We start from the raw sequence: 12,552 nt of genomic DNA, 5'->3' as shown, positions 1-12,552 counted from the left end.
TGTGTCATTGAAAGCTGAAAGTCACTGCATGAATGGTCATCTTTAAAGGTCTTGTGCACATACAGTAGCACCTGGGCTCCCTAGGAGAACTGTATTAACTGGGCTCTCCAAGCACAAAGCTGTTTGTATTCCATTGCTGACTGTGGTGGAAAGAAGGAAAGAAACAACAACAACAAAAAAAACATACTGCTAAATTAATTTGTATATCCTGCTTTCTGAGGTCATCTTCTGGGGAAGCACAGGTGATGGGTGGCAGACCACAAGAATTACTTGGCAATAACAGGATGCCACATCTGGCTTCCAGCTTTCCTGGAGCCATTGAGTTCTTTCCTCTCATGTGACTTGTTCACATTAGTGACTCAAGCACAATTGTTGGGATTTTAATAAGGTTTTGTGGCCCAGCAAATCCAAAATTATGATGCCTGATCTAAATAGTAGGTTTTTGGCTGTAGCTTCTCTCTTCAGCTTTGGTCTTCCATGATTCAGATGTTGCTGCATGCTTGTTCTCCACTGGGTACCTCCCCTGGGAACTTTTTAGTTTCCATTAAATGTTATTTACAGCTTTCTCTGGATGCCAAAGAGCCAGAAAATCTGCAGACCCCCTTACTAAAAAAAAAAAAAAAAAAAAAAAAAAAAAAAAAAAAGGGCAAAACAACAACTACAAAAAAGCTATTCTTCTAGCTCTTCCAAACTGTTTACCTTCAAAAGGTACTGGGCCAAATATAATTTGTCACCCAATCTTGTTGATTGTTGATTGAAAATACAGGCAGGTGACTGAAAATAGTCCTTCTCTCTGAGGGTTCTGTGTGTTCACCAGGTTGAGCTCTTTGCTATCTCCTGAGAAGGAAAAGGGTGATTCCACAAACACAATCCTAAAATAACATAAAGTTCTCTAATGGTGGTGAAGTTTAACTGAGGCATAGCATGCTTTGATAGCGCTAATGAATTTTCTTGAATTGCTGTTCTGACCTCTTTACTGTGTCATCTCAGCATTAAGAAGTGATAGGCCACAAAGTGCTTCGCAAACACAGCCTGAACTCAGCAACAATACTTCTACCAACAGTTTTCAAGTCTAAACTCTGCTTTCCGACTGAGGAGGGACAGGAATCTAGAGTTGAGAGGACCTTGGGCTTCTAGCCATTGCTGGAGGATATCAGCTTTTGGCAAGGCTGGGTCAGAAATGCTAAATGCTTCTGCTGTTGTGGCTTGGTCTGGGAAAGTCCTGACAGGTCATATGGATGGGAGGAAACAGGAATGTGCGCATAAATCGTGAGAGATAATAGGGCCTTTCATGTGGGCAAGCACAGACCTTTTCCCAGACCCACAGGCAAAAAAAAATGTACCAGTCAACCTATTCACAGAGACCTAAAGATTTACTTAACACAAAATATTGTCTCTGTAATTATCCCATTGTCTCTAGACTTTAAAGAAAGAAATACAAAGATGTCTGAAAAATGCTCTACTGAAAATAGGTAGACTGTTTCCTGGCTTAGTCAGTTTTACTTGTCTAATTCATTTTCACTCTTAGAAAAATAAAATTAATTGTTCCAACAGTGCTTGAAGAAGCAAGACTCTGCTGCTGGAACCAAGCCAGGGATTTCAGCTCCACACAGGGCTGCCAAACTACTAGGATCTTTATCCAGAACTTCTCATACAGCTACACATTTATTGCTCACATGCGTTGGCAGTGGTGGGATTTAGGTTAGCAGTTAACTAACTTAATCTGGGACATGTTAAAGGAAAGGTAAGAATGAAAAATAGGTAACTGTTCATCGTACCACATTTCTTGCCTTTCTCTCCACCACTTCTGGAAAATTAAAACTAGAAACAACCCTAGTTTTTTTATTTTTATTATTATTATTATTATTAGTTGTAAATACTAGGTATCTGAAATAGAAACCATTGTGAAATATCACAATCCTCTTCTTGTAAGATTTGTGAGATTTTCTTATAGAAAATAATGCGTGTCTACTTCCTGCCCTATGGAGTAAAAGCAGCTATTTGAAGATGGAAAAATTATTTCAGCTGAGAGGATAGTTCCCAGCAATGCTTTTGTAACCTCCTAACAACAGCAACCAACAAGAACTACTACCCCAAAAAAATTCAAAACACAGTCCAGTGACTTCTCAACTAAACAGTAAAGTTCAAAGACTTTGTTGAATAGTTAGATGGGTTTGGGGAAGGTGCTTAAAGAGTTGGAAGAGGGCAGGAGTGTTGAACAGATTCACTGAGGAATTTCAGTGCTATGGTGAAACTACGTGAATATAGCAAGAACAAGACAATTTAGTAGAAAAAGTAAGAATTTTACAGGTGTTTGGAAAGACCACTATAAAACCAAAGGCAACACAGCAGCCCAGCTGTAGACGGCCTGAATCAGCTCTGTTTAAAACTGATATTCTACCAAGAGAAAAATGTCTCCATGGGCCAAGACAGCACCAGCAAACTGCAGAGCCTTTGTATTTTGGGGGACAATGAGGAAAGAGGGGTGGGGGTATAAAGTCCCTCTGAAGAGGAAGAGCAACCCTCACATACTCTTCAACATCCTGATGTTCCTCATGCTTAAGGCAGGCTGACACAAGGGAGAACAAACTTGGAGCTGGCACATGGAGCAGATTGCTGATCTGCTGTGCCCTTCAGTTCTCAGGGGGATTACACGCCTCCCCTCATCCTGCAGGTACTTAGCCAGAAGCAAGGATATGGATTTTGGTCCTTGATGACTTCTCTGATCAGCTGAAACACTAGCAGACATTACTACACATCCTTATTGTACAACTAGACTCTTTTAACTTTACAGTGGTTTGTCTCCATTTTGCATGGATTTTGACAAGCAGGTCTCCCTGTGCCTTTACTAAGCACCACACTCTGCTGCTTTTGGTGTCAAGGCCTTGTCAGAGAAAATGGGCATTACTGAAGTGCTCAGTGACAACACTGCTCTTGTCGGAGTTGCAGGGAGCCTGACCTGGCACTGCCCACAGTCAGCCCTAAGCAGGGAGGGAGTTGTCTGAACATTGGTTATTTTTGCTATTAGTCTGACCTGCCATCCAGTAAAAATGAAAGTTATGAGCAGCAGTAGGGAATGCTGTGGGCTGCACACTGGCAGATTTGAAAAGTGCATAATGCTATTCAAAGTTACACTGAACACTCTTGGTTTCCCTGAATTGCACCTATTTCATAAATAAACACATACAGATGCCTAAGTAGAAAGGTCCAGGACGGTTAACAAGGTTTGACCTTCACTAAGATAAAATTGTTTAAAAATGTACTACAACAGCTTGTTACTTCAGAGCCTTCTCCTGTTCTTTATCTTTTCAAGTCCCTATTTTCTGTAGGGTTTCTGTACCTCCCAGTTTACTAGGAGGGTATCACCTTTTCAACTTCCCTGAAAGGAAGGTAATGCATTTTTTATTAGAGGACCTCAAGTCCAGATCAGGTAAAAGGACTTCCATGAGATTATGGAGGAGGCCAATGCACTCATTTTCCTTGCTTGGAGAGCTGGGAAGCATCCCAGCAGCTCCTTGGCAGAGGATAGTCAGCTGAGCACAAGCACTGATGGGTGCTGCTCACCCCACTCGCCTGTTCTGCAGAGCCAGGGGACACTGGTGACAACCTGGGGAGCTGCCATTGCATGGTACAGGGCATATTTCAGCCACAATCAGATCCTGAGATGGCCAAAGCTGCCACTGCTTCAGCAGCTCAGCAAGGAGGTGACCTGAAAGCCTCCCTTCATGGCATGGCCAGTGCTGTCCCATTTCACCAGCATCTCAGGCCCACACACATTCTCACCCATGGCGGTTAGACAAACATTAGACCATCCAGCATTGCTGGAGATGGAAGGTCCCCAGGGTCAGAGCTTCAGATCCAGGGACAACACCAAGCTGTGTGACCATGAGACCAGCTCATGCCAAGGCCATTTGCAGCACTGTGTGTCCCATCCCAGCCAGGCATGCCTGGCCTCTGAGCCACCTCAGCATGCCTGAGCTCCTCCAGGACTGGCATAGGAGAGGATTTGGAAGGAGGACACCTTTTCCCTAATGACTGTAAGTACAGAAAAATGATTAATAACCACAGGGGAAGAAGGGGAAGGTGCTGAGAAAAGACTTGAATTAAGAGCAGGGCTGTTTTGTTGTTGTTGTTGTTGTTGTTGTTGTTGTTTTGAATGATAAAATTTAAGATATGCTGTCTCATAGGAAAAGTACTAGAGGAGAATGAAAGGCTGAGGGGAAGTTGTGAGACTGGGGGTCGGGAGCAAGGCAAGGTGACAGGGGTATGTGTAGTCTGAAGAAGACCAGGGAGACATCTTCAACTCTTGGATAAAAAGAATGAAGCAGCAGCAGAAAGGAATGTAAATGAGGAGAGAGGATAGGTGGAAAGTTTTTTCCAATGCTTTTTTGAATGTTGATGCCCGGAATGAAGAAGGGAGATTTCTATGTCAGTGCAAAACAGTCCTTAAAATTTCTGTAACTCATTCTTCCAGTATTAGAGCTTTACTGTTTACTCCTGAATCACAACACTTAAAAATATTTGTTTCACTCACATGGTATTTTTAGTTTGTAACATAATCTTCAGTTTTTTATCAGTCAAGATGCTCAGACTGGTTGAAGAAAGACCAAGAGATTTCTACTGAAGTGCTGCAGGGAGTAAGTGCCACCCTGAAGAGGTCATAAATCCCTAGAGAACATTTATTCTACTTGTCTAACTTCAGTTTCACTCTAGACAATGTTTTATAAGTACTGGTTGTTGTGGGTTAGTCCTGCAGGCAGCTAAGTGCTCCACAGCCTCTTGCTCACCCTCCCCAGAGGAGATGGGGGAGAGGATCGGAGAGGTAAAAGTGAGAGAACGTGTGGGTTGAGATGAAGACCGTTTGCAAGGTAAAGCAAAAGCTGTGCACACAAGCAAAGCAAACCAAGGAATTCCTGTGCTACTTCCCATCAGCAGGCAGGTGTTCATCCACTCCCAGGAAAGCAGGGCTCACTCATCACATGTAGCGGTGTCTTGGGAAGACAAACAACATCACTCCAAATGTCCAGCCTTCCTTCTTCTTTATCCCAGCTTTTATATCACACAGTATGGGATATAGCTGTGGTCAGCCCGGGTCACCTGTCCTGGCCCCGGCTCCTCCCAGCTTATGGTTCACCCCCAGCCTCCTCGCTGGCAGGGCACTGTGAGAAACTGACAGGTCCTTGACTCTATGCTAATGCTGCTCTGCAACAACTAAAAACACTGTGTTATCACCACTGTTTTCACCAAAAATGCAAAACAGAGTTGTGTAAGCAGCTGCAGAGTAAATTAACTCTGTCCCAAGCAAAACCATGACACTGGTTATTAAGAGTTGCGCTTTACATTGCACATTTGATAGGAGTCTTCAGATGCATGCTCTAAAAATAATGAAAAGTCAGAGAACGAGAGATAAAACAGTACAGAGAAGCCAGACTACATTTGCCATTTGCAGATGAGACAAAGTTGTCAACCACTACATAAGAAACCAAATGCTTCATTTTCTGTTACTGATCTAATTGAATTGTTTTATGTTACTGATTCAATTTTTTCAGGTGTTTGCCCACCCCACTTCCAGCCCTTCTCTTGAGCTGGCATCAATGGATGGGGTGCAGCACCCTTTCCACACCCTTCTTCTGTCCCAATAATCCACCTGAAGCACACGGAATTGCTCCAAAGTTTTTTGGCTTTGATAAAGTCAGAAGCTTTTCAGTGACTCAGAAGTTATTTCTAGCAACACCCAGAACTCTTTGGTGGCTGACAAGTCAAGCAGTGAATTTTCTGTGAGTCCCTGGGAAAACTGCTGACTTGGCCAATATTATCTACAGAGTCAAGGGGCTTTTCTTGCCAGCTATATTTCTTCAAAATGTGGCAGTACAGTCAATGTGCGGGGGGAGGCTTGTAGCAAAGGGGCACCATCAGGTTTTCAGTTCTTTAAAACAGTAATTATTGCTAACACTTTTGATGCTTTCCAAAAAACTGCCTAGTCCTCATTTCTTAAATCTCTGAGTCTTTAGGCAAGTATATCACTTTTACACCAAAATTTTGCATTCATACATGCCTCTTTGAAGTCAATTGGAGCCATAGATTCGTATCAACTGTACTGCAGGCAGGATTGATTTTAGCATTTAAATATTGCACTGGGAAAGGAAACAGAAATCTACAATTTCTGTCTAATTTCAGAATAAAGTCTTTTTTTTTCTTTTTTTTTCTTTTTTTTTTTTTCTTTTTCAAACTGCTGCAGGTTCTCTGATGTGCACTGCCTGCACAGTGCCCCTTCACACTCCTCTTCATTGAAAGCTTTTTCAAGAGCAAGGCACCTCAAACTGAGCATCAACTATTTCGTTCTGTGAGGGACAGTCTGAAAACATCGAAATTCACCTTAGGACCTAAAAAATCCCCCCCCAAAAAATCCGTAAGTAAAGTGCTGTGACTATTTGGGAAATGGTCAACCTGACCCTGATGGAGCAGATTACTTGGAAGGAATAGATCCCTCCCCAGAACAGATGGCATTCGACGGAACTTGAGATGCTGGGTCTCCTAATGTCCCTGCTCCCTCCCTCTACAGCCCTGCCAAGGAGGCCCATGTATGCACACAGATGGGGACAGGAGAAAGAGCATCAGGATTTGTTCCCCCCATGGGATCAGTTTTGAACAATTGAATATCCCACCTTGTGGGCAGCCTGGAGTAAGGATGTTTGCTAGTGCATAAGGGTTGCAAGTGGAGATTGGGTTGTGTGAAAATCTTCTCATAAGTTTTAAATTAGTTGGATGGCATCAACAATTCTAAAGTTTTAAGGAAAAACTTTCAAAGTCGATCACTTTCCCATCTAGGTTGTTATCTCTTGCATCCCCCGTGCTGTTACAGAAGGGAAGTAAATTAGATATAAGTTAAACATGATCCAGCTCTCTGGCTCAGCCACTGAACCATACATTGTAAAGGTTCAGGGGAAGAATTCTCAGTGCACCAAGGAAACAGAGGGTTTATTCATTTCTCTGTGTTTAAAAATGAAACAGTTTGATCCGGAACTGATCTGAAACACATGCAAGGGCCTCAGTGTAACAACAGAAAAAGTTTATAAAAACAACTTAGAAAACTTTAGCTTTTGCAAAGCTGCAGATTTAAAGAAAATCGGTTTTCATTCATTTCATGTTTGCCTTTCACCAGGAATGTAGCTAGCTAATAAAACTTTCAGTGCATCAGTAATTATGGATACTGCTTGATGAATCCATCCAGCTGGTTACAATGTAGATATGACATTGCAGAAATAAAATTTCTGTGGTCAAAAAATATTAAATAACCATTTAACAGAGAGTCAATGGTTAAAGATTTCTCGTTTCCTTGGTTTAACTTAATTTTCACTGTTTCTTAAAAGACTCTTGAACAAAGAATTTCATTATAAAATGACCCAGGATCATGTTTGTTTTTTTCCTGATGGCAAAATACCAGTTAAATCCCAAATGAGGGACAATCTGAGCAGAAATTATAGTGAGCCTCATGAGCACTCAGTGGTTGCCTGCCTGGGTGGTGAAATCCCATAGACACAGTAAAGCTCTGTTGTTTATTTTACAGAAGGGAAAATGAAACAGGCATAGAAGGGCCTTTGGATTGAATGCTATATAAACATGGATTTAAAAAAAAAAAAAAAAAAAAAAAAAAAAAAAGAAATAATCATTGGAGTACAAATCTTTATCAGTTGTTATGCTTACATACACTTGAGGCCAGGAGAGGCCAGAAACCAATGCCATGACAAAATGAGTGCAGTCTGGTCTCTCACTTTTTGTACAATATTAAGAGGGCAATGCACTTCTCACTCTCCTTGGGAAAAATAAAAAATTGCAAAGATATTTTCAAACAAATTTTCTGAGCCTTTTTGCCTCTAACTGTCTACTCTGCAGGGGAGAAGTGCTTCATCCCTAGTTTAGCCTGGAGCCAGATGGCACGTATGAGGCAGAGTTTTTCCTTCCCATGATATTTCTCTCCATGGGCAGAGAGGTCAAGGTTTGCAATTGCCCCACAGGCAGTAATATCATCATCTTATGCAGCTGGTGGAAAAGAGCAGGGGAAATCGTTCTTTTGGCATTTTCCCCAGAGCAGTCATGTTAAAGGAGTCATCATAACCCAACTAAAATAAGACCATTTTCTCCCCCTCATTCTGGATCAGAACTTGCTAACTCCTACTCCACAATGGAAAACAATAAATCCCCCTAATTATCTCCTTCAATGCTATAAGTAATACTCATTATACTGTGTTTCTGTTGTTTTGGGGTTCTCTGTACAAAGGAGACTATTGAGAAGTAATTAGAGAGATTATCTCAAATAGGTTTGCAGATCAGTGGATAGGGAGTGTAAAAGAAAGTATTTGCCTGGCAAAACAAATGGAGATGATCATCAAGAGTGAATCAGAAATGGGAGTTGACCTTTTGATGCTGAATGGGAGATGATAAAAGAGGTGGGGAGAGTTTCTGAAGAGCTTTGAAACAGAAGGGAAACAATATTGCAATGATAATGAAGAAAAACAAGTGAAATCTTTACTTAAATCCATGTGTCTGAGAGGGGCAAATCTATATCCATGAGGTCCAGAGAAAAGGAATGTGTGCTCCCTGTGTATATATTCATTTTTGCAAGAGCTGTTGGCTCCATGTGACAGTCAGCTCAGGGCTGCAGCTGGGTTAACACAGGCACACAGCAGGTAGCAGCCCAGCAAGCACATTGACATGATCATCAGACTTGTGAATTGCAAAGGCTGCAGGAGGGTAGACACGAATGTAAGCATAATTTTTATCAAATTTTAATACAGTTGCATTCACAGTTATTTATGCATGTGGACATGCAGATTTCCCAGGCATTTACTGGCCTCACTGTTACTAACTCTGTGTTCCTCTAACTGAGTGTCTCTGATATCAAGTTCTTTGCAATGACCTGTATTCTTCACCTGTATGTATCACTATGGCCTGGTGGTATCTTTAGCAATATCCAGGGTACTAGTCTTTTTCATTTGGCAACCACTGTACCGCTTAAAGGCTTCCTACTTAGCCTTAACTGAAGGTCATCTTGTCATGACACCATGTTGCTAACTATGGTCTAAAGGCTTATTAATCCTACAGCTGTAAACTAGGAAAAGTTGTTCAAACACTCAGATAGGAAAGAAAGTGCAATAGGCATGATTTGATATTTGTGATCAGCTGAGTGTCTGTCCTTATGCTTATTCAAAGAAACACATAAAATATAGTTGGTTTCTACTTAGACTATAATTATGATTTTGATTCATCTTAAAATTTCTCTAGATTTTGAAACGTAATTGCATGGAAGGTGAGTTATTTGACATTCTTTGACTGAAATTTCTCTCTCTAAGGAGCAGATACGGGAAAGAGAACAGAAGTGATCCTTATCTTCAAAGAAAAAGGTAGATATTCCAAGTATGAGATGCAATTTAGAAAAGGAAAAAAATTAAAAATTGCGTGTCAAATTCAACTAGCACTATAACTTGTCAGAATTTCCAGGAGTTACAAAGAAACCAGCTTTACTTGGTGTGTCTGATCTTGGAGCCATACAGCTGTTGGCTTTCCTCCGAAGAGTGAATCAAAAAAAAAAAAAAAAAAAAAAAAAAGCAGAGGAAGGAGGGTATTTGCTACTGTTTAACAGCCCCTGTCCAAGAGAATACTTGTAAAAATACAAAAAACATTAATTCCTGCCATGAACCTTGGAAGATGGCAAAAAACAGTGGAGCCATTGAGAGTCAGGGGTGTTTGGTAAGTGCAGGTTTTGCTATGTTGGCATTCATCAGGTATTACTCTGTGTCCAGAGGAGCAATGTTGTCACTGCTTGCTTTACAGCTACTGTAATAACTCTATTTGCTCTGTTTAATGCATAACAGTATGCTTACTGTTTAAGCCTGTTCAAACTATATAAGAACAGTGCAAAAAATCAGTAAAGGTCAGATGAACATGGTAAGGTCCTTCTGAAAACGCTGCAAATACTGTTTTATTTTAGTGGCTAGGGACATTAACCTCACATTAGCTATCTGCTTCATAGTTTAATTCATTCAATAGATTAATTCATTAATGTACAGCTGATGAAGCTCACTATGGCAATGACAATCTACCCTGCATAAAGAAGCTCTTATTTTGACAGCTAAAGAGAAAAATGAGGTTTACACTGTTGTGAAAGTGACTTTTTGAATTAGACTTTTAAAGAAACAGCAATGGAACAAACATGAATCACTGAGCATAGATTATGGAAATTTGTAGGATTTTTAGGAAGGATTAGTCCTCATCTGTAGATAGGTACAGTATCTACTATTTACAGAGATGACAGCACCCTGTACATCAGCAGACAGAAACTGTCAGAGCTGAGGCCCCATAGGCAGGAAGGAATTTGGGGGGTCTCAGAGCAGAAAACCTGCAGAGATACTCAAATAAAATATAAATAAATAAAAAAAGAAAGAATCTACAGCTTCATATGAATGGCCATTAAGCAGCCAGGCCTACCTCTTGTGTTGGTGGGATGAGGGAGGGATGGAAGGATTGGTGCCCATGTAGAGAATGTACAATTTTCTGTGCAGGTGACTGAGGTGAAAGAGAATTAAGATGGAAAAATGAAAAATTCAGATGCTTTGCCACCTCTGAGAACATATTTCCTTTTCCAGTGTAACCATCTGACATTGCAGAGGAAACTCAGAAAGGGGAGGAGAGAGTTTCACCCCCTGCTACATCTTCCAAAGGTCTCTGCTACAGCTAAAGAATCCTGCCACAGTCCAGATTTCACTCTGGGTAGACATACAGATCATGCACACAATGTCATTCCTAGTACTTCCATTTTTAAAATTTTATTCTGTTCAGCCAAATTAATCTTCCTTGTGGTCATGCCTCTCAGCTCCCTTCTTTCTCTTGTCTAGCCCCGAAGTATCCATCCTAAAGGCTTTTACTCTTTAGGATGAAAAGGTAAGCTGCTTTGCAATATCTGCACTTTTCTGGAAGAACTTTCCATTTATCACTGAGGGAAGTCTATCAATTTCTTTCTTTGTGTATCATCAGAATTTGGGATCACTAAGAGGAATTGAATGTATATGGCATACTTGACTGTCTGTATACTCATGATATATATTGGACATTTGCTGTGACAAAAGTCTCACATGATTGTGTGACTGTGCATGTGGACACTTGTGTTAGCTGCTCAGTAACTTCCTTTTTTATTATTGATTGATCATTTATAAGTAGCTTTTCACTTTGGATAACTCCAGATAGCACTTCTATTGCATTAATAACTAATTATCTGTATTTAGACTGAGTCCTTCAGTCTGAGATGATCTTTTTTTCCTAATGCAGCTCATATGCCTGGGACCAGTGCAATGGTGTGCTGGCTGGTCAGAACATGCATGCAAGATACAGGTAGCTGATCTGCAAATAGTAGGGAACAAAGAGAACAAAAATAACAGAGAGAGCACACACTGGCATCATGATGTACCAGAACAAACACATGGAAATTTCCACTGGGGTTCAAGGCAAAAAGGTTGATTTTGCAGTATCCTTAATTTTTGTAAGCAGTACTAGGATATCACACTTCGTAATTGGTCCTTACATCTTGAGCTTCTGGCAGGTGGTAGAGCTGGGAGGAGCAAACAGCACCTACATGGGGAAGCCTGGTATGAGGGTTTGTAAAGAGATGCAGCCCTTAACCCCAGCCTGTGCAATGTGGCCACCCTGGGATGGCTGGAAGAGACTGCAAGAATGATGAGATCCTCAGGAAAACAAGCTTTTTGCTTGGACAGAACCAGAAATGAAGACAAAATCAGGTACTCCCAATAAGATATTTGTTTAGTCCAGAAGGCTTTCTGGAGGAAATCCTGAGGCTTTGAGACCTAAAAAGGTAGAGAGGGACTTGGAGGGAACAGTTAATTTCCTTCTTCTAAATGCCTGCTATTAATTATTTGGAATAACAGTCACTTAAGAAGCAATGAAGGACATTCCTGCCCAGTGACAATGAGCTGCCGCTCTGAACAACAACCCACTAAAAGCAGCTTCTTTCAATTCTGAAGCCCACAACCCTTGATTTGAGAAGCAAGGAAAGACATGCCATGCTCAACCTTCTCTGCACTGACTAATGATAAAATCAGATTTGCCCATTTCCTCTCAGTGGAAAAGATCCACCAGACACTGCTGATCACTTTCCATCATCTATTTCCCTCCTGCTGCACTGACTGACAGGTGCACAGGGGATAAGGATGTGCAGCATCAACTGCAGGTGTTCATCCTCTGTAACTCCATCCCTGCCTCTCGTAGTTTGCTTTACGTATAGGCGAAATTAGGAAATCGGATAAGATGGGTCAACAGCATCACTAACGGACATCCACAATGTGTCTCTGCTTTGATTGTGCGAAATGCCTGGCCACTTTTAATTTTTTTTGGCTGTGGAATTGCCAGGTGAGAAGGCAAAAAGGGCCTAACATACTTTTACTACAAGGACAAAGCAGCACCACATGAACTACAGTCCCACTGGTCCTTCCCTCTTGTTATCGCTTAGAGTCACCAACTGCAGGGACACTGCCAGCTGGTCAT

General features: G+C 41.2%; 1 long non-coding RNA gene across 1 annotated transcript; it reads left to right on the top strand.

Moving 5' to 3' along the window:
• The first annotated feature begins 3,831 nt into the window (after positions 1-3,831).
• Positions 3,832-12,169, top strand: LOC118167720. Its single transcript, XR_004751238.1, has 3 exons — positions 3,832-4,037; positions 9,499-9,747; positions 10,644-12,169. It is a non-coding gene; the product is annotated as an uncharacterized LOC118167720 (long non-coding RNA).
• The last annotated feature ends 383 nt before the right edge of the window (positions 12,170-12,552 follow it).

This window comes from Oxyura jamaicensis, chromosome 5 (genome assembly GCF_011077185.1).
Source record: "Oxyura jamaicensis isolate SHBP4307 breed ruddy duck chromosome 5, BPBGC_Ojam_1.0, whole genome shotgun sequence".
Lineage (NCBI taxonomy): Eukaryota > Metazoa > Chordata > Aves > Anseriformes > Anatidae > Oxyura > Oxyura jamaicensis.
The sequence above is the reverse complement of the archived record's forward strand: the minus strand, read 5'-3'. Positions and strand labels throughout refer to the sequence as shown.